The 9,037-nt window shown below is 40.4% G+C and overlaps 1 pseudogene; it reads left to right on the top strand.

The window, feature by feature from the left end:
• Positions 1-3,091: 3,091 nt before the first annotated feature.
• LOC101697826 (calcium load-activated calcium channel pseudogene) lies at positions 3,092-4,912 on the top strand (annotated as a pseudogene).
• The last annotated feature ends 4,125 nt before the right edge of the window (positions 4,913-9,037 follow it).

Consider the following 9,037-nt stretch of genomic DNA (forward strand, 5'->3'; position numbering starts at 1 on the left):
AAGTCCAAGCTGCACACTGTAAATTCAAACAGTCATTAAACAGGTAGGGTGTTAAATGAGGAGTATCTGTAAAGTATTTTTTCCAATATCCCCTGCAGCATCATCACACCCTACGGACCTAATCTGGTTTTCCATGTTTTATGTCCTGGAGCCTCCTTTTCATCACTTTTCTTGCATGTTTTGAGGCCATCATTAAGTAAAACAAGGGTTATTTGAACACAACACTGTGATATCCTCACAGCCAATCTGATAACCAAGATGGTTATGCTGGGGGTGACAGAGAATCCTTGTAATTCCAGCTGCTGGGGAGACTGAGGCAAGAGGATTGAAAGCTACAGGCTAACCTGGGCTTATGAGATCCTGTCTCGAAAGAAAGAAAGAAAGAAAGAAAGAAAAAAGAAAAAAGAGAAAACCAAGATGGTTCCTAAGTGACAAATGGGTGGGTAGCATATGCAATGCAGATACATTGGACAAAGTTGATTCACATCTCGAGCAAAATGGAGTCAGATGGTATGAGACATCACAGTACTGAGAATAGAGCTTCTTCTAAAGCTCATGGATTGTTTGTGTCCAGGATTTCTACCTAATATTTTATGGCTGCAATTGACCACAGGTAATTGAAATTGCAGAAAGTAGAACTGCAAACAGGGGGAATTACTGTAATTATTATTTATATACTTCCCTGGATCGGATGAGTTGCTCATTCTCTTTAATCATCATTTAATATCTGTAAGATACACATTACCCATCCATACTACATATGAGGAAACAGAGTTTTGTCATTTGTAGAAGGTCAACAGCATTCAAGAGGAGAAATCAGAGTATGGATCAAAGTTATTTGATTCTGATGTTCATGTCTGTACTCTTGATCCTGAATTTGCTGATGTAGAAGCATAAACAAAGACCCTGGGGTAGACATTGTGGGGTTTCTCTTGTATGTGATGCTTATTGGCCAGTTTAGCTAGAACACAAGATACGTGGATGGCCAAGTATTGTGGGAAAACATCAGAAATAATGTTAGAAAAGTGGATAAAGATCAGAAAGTCACTGAACAATCGGCTGAGGACTTGGGGTTTCGTTTGGAGATCAATGGAATGCACTAAAAAGCATGTGGTTTATAACCTACCCCTTAACGCATGCTGATGAAAGTAACAGCCCACATCTACCAAGCTTAAATGATTTATCCAGACCCATGCCCATGGCCTTCCTCATGGAGTCCCTACAAGAATTGTTTAAAGAGGATTTTGTTATCAGAATCCCCATTTTACAGATGATGAAACAGAAGCTCAGAAAAGCCCATACAGCTGGACTTATATAGAATCAGGACTTATATCTCAATGCCAGGAAACCCTTAACCCAGGAAGATACCATTAGGGAAAGATCTTACATTGGGCAGCAAATTCTGACGTTCACAGCAGTAGTTTCCTCTAGAAATATTTGTCAAAAGAAAGCATGCTGAACCAATCAGCTCGCTGTTGCTATAACAAATATCTGAGAAAAGAAACTTATAATGAGTAAAGGTTAATTTGGGCTCACAGTTCTAGATGTTCTAGTCCTTGATTTTTTTAACTCATTCCTTTTGGCCAGTATAGCAAGAGTGTGCGACAGAGCAAAACTACTCACCTTATAGCTAGAACGCAAAAAAATAGAGAATGAAAGTCAGGGTTCCTCAGTTCTCTTCACGAACTTGGCTCCCAATGACCTAAAAGCTCCATTAGGCTCCACCTCTTAAAGATTTTACCACCTCCCAGAAGTGCCTCCCTGAGGAGTAAACCTTTATCATACGGACCCTTGTGAGAACACTTAAGGTCCAAACTATGACAGATGTTGAGGTGCTTTTGGGTTCTGAAGCTTCCAAAAGAATGTGACACCATGACAGTCAGATCTGACCATCTGTGCATTGGACTCTCCCTCCCTCATTCTCCTGAACATCTCACAGAATTCCTTAGAAGGTTTCTTGAAGATTAAGCATGTTTATACATGTAGATGTGCTTAGATTCGTCTATCTCATGGTAAGTGCTCAAACACAGCTACCATTTTGGTGATTGTAATCACATTACAATTATTATTGCCATGGCATTAGTCAGCTTTATGTCACTGTGACAAAATACCTGAGATAAACAACTTACAGGAGGAAAGGTTTATTTTGGCTCAAGGTTTCAGGGGTTTCAGTCCCTGGTTTCTGGGCCCCACTGTGTTTGGTTCTGAAGCAAGGCAGAGCATCATAATGGAGTGCACTTAGTGGAACAAAGCTGCACACCTCCTGAAGGCTAGGAAATAGAGAAGGGACTAGATTCTCAATATCCCCTTCAAGGCACACCTGAAGTGACTTAACTTTTTCCAAGTAGGCCCACCTCCTAAAATTTCCACCACCTTCCAATAGTGCTACAATCTGGGGCCCAAACAAGCCTTTGACACATGGGACGTCATGGGGACATTCAAGACCTAAACCTTAACAATCACTGTGCTCACAGAGGTGACAAGACCAACCCTAATCTCAGGAGACCAGACAAGGAAAGAATGGTGGACACTTTATGTAATGAAGAGGCCAAGATATAACCCTTTGAGGGGGTCATGGGCCTCAGTGCCTAGGAAATCCTGATACTTGAACAAGTACAACAAACTCCCATGGTAGGAAAAAATCATTTGTGGAAGATTTTGGGCAGAGAGATTATGAAAAGAACCTTAAATCTTCTGAAGTGTGTGTCATGTTGCATCTTTGTATGCATTTTTTAAGGAAAAGTGCTAGTTTTTATAGTTCTCATAAAGGGCCCATGGTTTCCCCCAACAAAAGTTCAATAGCCATTCATTTATTCATTCAGTAAATGTTTACTGATTGTGATGTGTAAAGAGAAACTCAGAGGCCAATATAGGAAGGAGTACAATTACAGTGGTTAATGTCTAAATTAATCATTATAGTTTTTAGTCATATTTGGACAAGAATTACTGCAACAGCTCATTTAGCCATTTATTGAATGTTGACATTGTGATATCACATGCTGTAGTTTTCCATCATAATCCCACTTAATCCTCTCAATAGCCTCTTGAGATCAGAATTTCTATTTGTCTGTTTCTATTTGCATATGTTTATGGAGGAAACCAAGTGTCAGAAGGATTAAACACCTTGCCCAAGGCAACATATCAGTAGGTAATAGAGGCAAAGTTTACAGTTTTAAATAGGGCTGGGGGAGGCCACACCCTTCACCAGCAGGTAGAGTTTTTTTTCAATGGAAGAAGACAGAACATCCGTGAGAATGTCCCAGAGAGGTCAAGGAAGAGGGGAGACCTGAAGAGAAAAGAGAAGGAAAAAATAAAGGTTGAAGAAGAAGGCCTTTTCTATTTCACAAGCATTTATTGACCACCTATTATGACAAAAGACACAGACGATGACAGGAGTTTATGGGGTCATCATTGAAGAGATGACATTGGAGCAGAGGACTGCATGAGATAAAGCTGGAACTTCAGATATTGGGTAGAAGAATATTGCCTTGAGGACTACATAAATTATTTTGCATCATTATCCTTGGCTACAAAAATTAATAACAAAACATATGTTGGCAAAAAGCCTCTTTAACAAATGGTGGTAGGGAAACTGGATATCCACACAAAGAAGATTGAAACTAGATCTGTATCTCTTCCCCTGTACTGAAATAAAATCAACATGGATCAAGTATATATATATATAAACATAAACATTAGAACTGCTAGAAGATAACTTAGGTGAAATATTTGAAGCCATAGGAACCAATAAGGTCTTCCTGAACTCCAGTAGCATTGGAAATAATATCAAGAAACAACAAATGGGATTACATCAAATGAAAAACTTCTGTACAGCAAAGGAAATAAAGAATAGTGAAGAGACAAGCTACAGAATGGGAAAACATTTTTTGCCAGCTATTCTTTTGATAGAGAACAAATATCTAGATATATGAAGAGCTAAAAAAATTAAAGACTCCCCCTAACCTAATCAAAAACTGGGCAAATGAACTCAATAGGCACTTTCCAAACAAAGTACAAGTCACTAATAAGTACGTGAAAAATATTCATCTTTGGCCATTAAGGAAATCCAAAAGAAAATAATTCTGAGCATCATCTCCTGTCTATCAAAGTCAGTGTGTTACTCGGTGGTCGCAGGATCCAGGAGGAAGTCCTTTACACTTATCTTTTCCTGCGTCTTGAGCACTTTCCCCCTAGTGGGTGGGAGTGCAGGGAAAGAGGTGTGAGATGAGCACTGTGTTTGGAGACACTCTTAGCATCATTTTTATCTCCGTGTGCACGGCTCTCCTGGTGGAGGGCATTACCTGGGTCCTGGTTTACAGAACAGACAAGTACAAGAAGTGGAAAAGCAGAGTGAAAAATTGGAAAAGAAGAAGGAAACAATAGCAGAGTCAGCTGGTTGGCAACAAAAAAAGAAAATAGAGTGGCAAGAAGAGAAACTGAAGAATAATAACAGATCTTTCAATGGTTTGGATGAAATCCATGTTTGCAATTGGCTTTTGTTTCACTGTCCTCATGGGAATGTTCAATTCCAAATTTGATGGCAGAATGGTGGCAAAGCTCCCTTTCACCCCTCTTTCCTGCATGCAAGGCCTGTCTCATCAAAACCTGCTGGGAGATGACACCACAGACTGTTCCCTCAACTTCCTCTATATTCCTTGTACGATGTCAACTCAACAAAACATCCAGAAGATTCTTGGCCTTGCCCCTTCACGAGCTGCTACCAAGCAGACAGGTGGATTTCTTGGCCCTCCTCTTCCTTCTGGAAAGTTCTCTTGAAGTCAGGGAGAACCTTTTAATTCCTCTCATTCTTGCTAAACATTCACGTCAGACTGGCAACTATTTTATAGCAAGAGCTATAGGGCCATCATCACGTTTTGTTTCTCAACTTTTTAAATATGATTAGGCACCTAACAAACAGGATAGTGTTTTCTGTCACAGAAATTTTTTTAAAAATCAGTACACTGATTAGTTCAGGTGATTTTTTTATGTTGAAAAAACAAATCTCTTTCTTGCTTTGCTTACATTAACATTTTCTGAGGGAATGACACTCAAGGCTGTGTGTGGCATCTACCATGGAAACTGACTCTCCATGAACACTGGAGAGCTAGAAGAAAAATTTAATCTGTGTAACAACTTAATTGGAACTGTTTGTTGTGTTTTTAAAGCCAAATCACTTAACATCTATAAAGAAGCCAAATTTCTAACCAAAGAAAATAACTCTGAGATTACATCTTATCCCAGCCAGTATGACTGTCATTAAGACTACAAAAAAACAACAAATGCTGGCAAGGATAGAGGAGGAGGAAAGAATCCTTCCACACTGTTAATGGAAAAGAAAACTAGTACAATGACTTTGGAAATCAGTGTGGAGATTCCTTTAAACAAAACTAAAATAGAATTTCCATTTAACCAAGCTGTATCTTTCCTGGGGGTCATCCACAAAGAGTTAAAATCATCATATTACAGTGATTCATGCATACCTATGTTTATAGTACTGCAATTTACAATGGCTAAGCTCTGGAAATAGCCAAAATGCCCATCAACAGAAGACTGGATAAACAAAATGTAGTATAGATACACAATGGAATTTTATTCAGTCATTAAAAAGAATGGAAATCATGTCATTTGGAGGAAAATGGATGGAATTTGAGACCATAATGCTAAGTGGAGTGAGACACAGAATGTTAAATATAACATGGTTACTCTTATGTGAGTAACTAAGACATCATTTTTAAAAAAGATTAGAATAAAGGAGAAATGGTAGGAAACAAAAAGGCAAATCTGTTGAAGATAAGGAAGGAGATAATGGAAGGGAGGGTGGGAAGGGTAGAAGAATAATCAGGATGTGCTATATACATGCACTGATCTCCCCAAAACAAAGGTAATTATGATGTGTTGCAAAATACACTAATAAAAAAATCAGTAAGGGAGGCATCAGCCCAAGGTTGGACAGACAGTTGTTGGACAGGCCTCCTTCTAGAACTGTTTTATGTATAAGATTGCCCTGGCTATTGTGCACAGTTGTGGCTCTGGCAGTCTTTTGTGATAGGTATCTTGTCCATGACTGCACAGAACAGACAGTAAGTGTGGAATGAATGAATAGCTTCTGGCTAAAAGATATTATTTAACACTTATGAAGTCCCACATCACATTGAGGAAATCCCCTAAATGGAAAGGGGGAGGCGTTAGATGAGATGCTTCCACCCTTGGTTGTGCAGGAAAGAGTCCATGTGCAGCTTTAGCCAGAAATTGCAGTGTCTTGTGTCCTCAGGACACAGAAGTAAGCCCAGAACGGACTGAGAGGGAACTGAGCCAAGAACAAGGTCCTTCGTGGTGTCCAGATACTCCCTGCTTGTCTGCCTGCACCCTTGACCTCCTGCATGTTTGTTTTATAATGAAGGTCCACACGTATCTATAAGTAGTCAAAGGTGTGTGTGGTATGACCATGAACTTGTGTCAGTATACAAAACTTTGTGGTTAAATCTATGGGCAGGCTGGTTAGTGAGTGTTGATGCAATTTGCCTGGGGACCTTGGATAGTTGGAAGTTAGCTTCTGGAGTTACATACTTATAGGTATATGCTTGGAGAGCAGTGAGTGACTCTGCAGAAGATGCATTGGAAAATTGTGTTTAGGTGGTAAGAAGTAGGCATCTATGTGCATACCTTTAAGAGCAAAGATTTGTTTGTCTTTCCTTGTTTATAGGACTATTCAGTTATTCATTGTTATAGAAGAAACCATTCACTGCCGAGTGTGGTGGCATACCCCTGTGATCCCATCTTCTTGGGAGGCTGAGGCAGGAGAAGGATTGCAAGTTTAGGTAACTTAGTGAGACTTTGTCTCAAAAAACAATAAAGGGCTGGAAGTGTAGCACAATAACAAAGGCCCTGGTTTCAATCCCTGGTACTACAAAATAGAAAATAAATAAGAAGAGGACTATGGTATAGCTCAGTGGTACAGCACTTGTGTGGCACACGTGAGATGCCATAGATTGATAAATAGATAACCACTCCAAAATGTGGTGGCTTCGAATAATAACCATCACACGATTATTTGAATGATTTCAGATTTCTTATTGGAAACCAAAAGATGTAAGACCATTTTAGTACTGGGGATCGAACTCAGGTCCTTGCACTTGCGCATCAGGAGGCAAAACCACTGAGCTAAATCCCTGTCTGTGGAAGACCATTTTAATGAACAATATCCTCAAAGTGCCAAACCAAGTCCCTCTATTCTGCATAACTTTTATAAACTAATAAAAGAAAAAAACCAAACATATAAAAGAATATTGCCATACTTAAAACTGCTGAATTATACACTTAAAATGGATAAACCAGTAAATTTTATCTTATATATGCCTGACCACATCTTTTTAAATAATGTTGGGAGAAGATGAGCATCAACCAGAAATTCAACATCAGTAAAATATCCAGAGACAATGATGGTAAAATAAATTCTCAGACTAAAGAATATGAAAGAGGTCATGATTAACAGTTTGTAGAGGAAATGGTAATGGGAGTTGCTGAGGCTGGGGGGATCAGAGAGAAGTCTGAAACCTGAAAGAGAATGAAAGAGAACAGTCCAGTGTGCTGTGCTTTAGGTGAAGAGAAGCAGTAAGGAAGGTCCTTAAAGTGCTACACCTGGGGTCACGTGCACACCTGGGGCTTATCAGGCTGCAGAGGACATCACAGCTTGTGCTCTGTCTTGGCTGTTCTGGGGAAAGGTCCCCCAGGCCTGCTCACATCCAGCAACAATTGCCAGAAAGGGAGTGAGCCACTTGGGAACCGGGTTCTCCAGGCCAGATCAGCCTGCAGGTGACCACACCCCAGGGAGCACTGGGACTTCACTGTTTTGTAATCCCACAAACCCACAATCCTCCCTCCCTGCCTTCCTTCCTTTCCTCCTCCCTTCCCTTCCTCCCTCACTTCCTCCATCCTCTCTCTTTCGCTCCCCCCCCCCCCGCCCCCGGAATTGGGGATAAAACCCAGGGACCCTGTGCCGCTGACCTACATCCTCAACACTTAAAAAAACAAATTTAATTCTGAGACAGGATCTCACTAAATTACAGGCTGGGCTGGAACTTGCCACCCTCCTGCTTCGGTTTTGTAAGTATATGGGATTACAGGTGTGTTCCACTACACCCAGCTTCTTTCTTTCTTTTCTGTTAATTTGTTAACAGTACACGTTTGTAGTACGTAATGATTACATTCCTCATGGAGAGTTAGAAAACATACATCTTTTTGAGGTTTCCGTCTTCCCCTTCAGCCTTAATAACTCTGAGATACTCTTTGAACTCCTGACCTAATAGAAATGATATGAGCTAGCATGACTTTCCACACCCTATACTATTGGGTGTATTTTTATTTTTTCATCTATTTTACTCAGCCCAAACTCATTCTGCAGAGCCTGTTTTTCCCTTATCCTTCTGGGTTTTTTCTACCTTTAATAAACATGAAAGTTTGCTGCCATTAAAAAAAAAATGAGATAATATTTACTGGTTGAAAGCAAAGCAACATCCTCCATCTAACATCTCTCCTGGTTCTGTGGTTAAGAAGTTCTGCTCCCTGAAGTGCAGCCTGAGGCTCAGCTGGCCTGGACCTTCATCTTGGCTCATTCCCATGCTGGGACCTGGTGCTGGCTGCTGCCTGGAGTTCTCCATTCTCCTCTAAGTGGTTTCTCTAAAAGCCTGGGGCTTCTCACCAGGTGCAGATGCTACTAAAGGGAGCATCCTCAGAAAAAGGGAAAACTACAGATACCCTAAAGTTCAGAAGTCCTGCTCTTCCATCTCTGCCATGTTGTAAATGGGTCAAATCAAGTCATGAAGCAGAACCTAGATTCAAGGACAGGGGAAAGAGAGTCTACTTTTCAAGAGAAGGAAGGGTCGGGGATTTAGTTCAGTGGCACCGTGCCTGCCTCGAAAGAACAAGTCCTGAGTTCAATCATCGGTACCGCAAAAAAAAAAAATTCAAGGGAAGGAAGAATGTGTGGCTGTACTGAGTCCACTTCAGCTGTTGCACCATTGCCGCAGCAAAAGTAGCA

This window comes from Heterocephalus glaber, unplaced genomic scaffold (genome assembly GCF_053883595.1).
Source record: "Heterocephalus glaber isolate CG9 unplaced genomic scaffold, H.glaber_assembly_v1.0 deba00001761, whole genome shotgun sequence".
Classification (NCBI taxonomy): Eukaryota; Metazoa; Chordata; class Mammalia; order Rodentia; family Bathyergidae; genus Heterocephalus; species Heterocephalus glaber.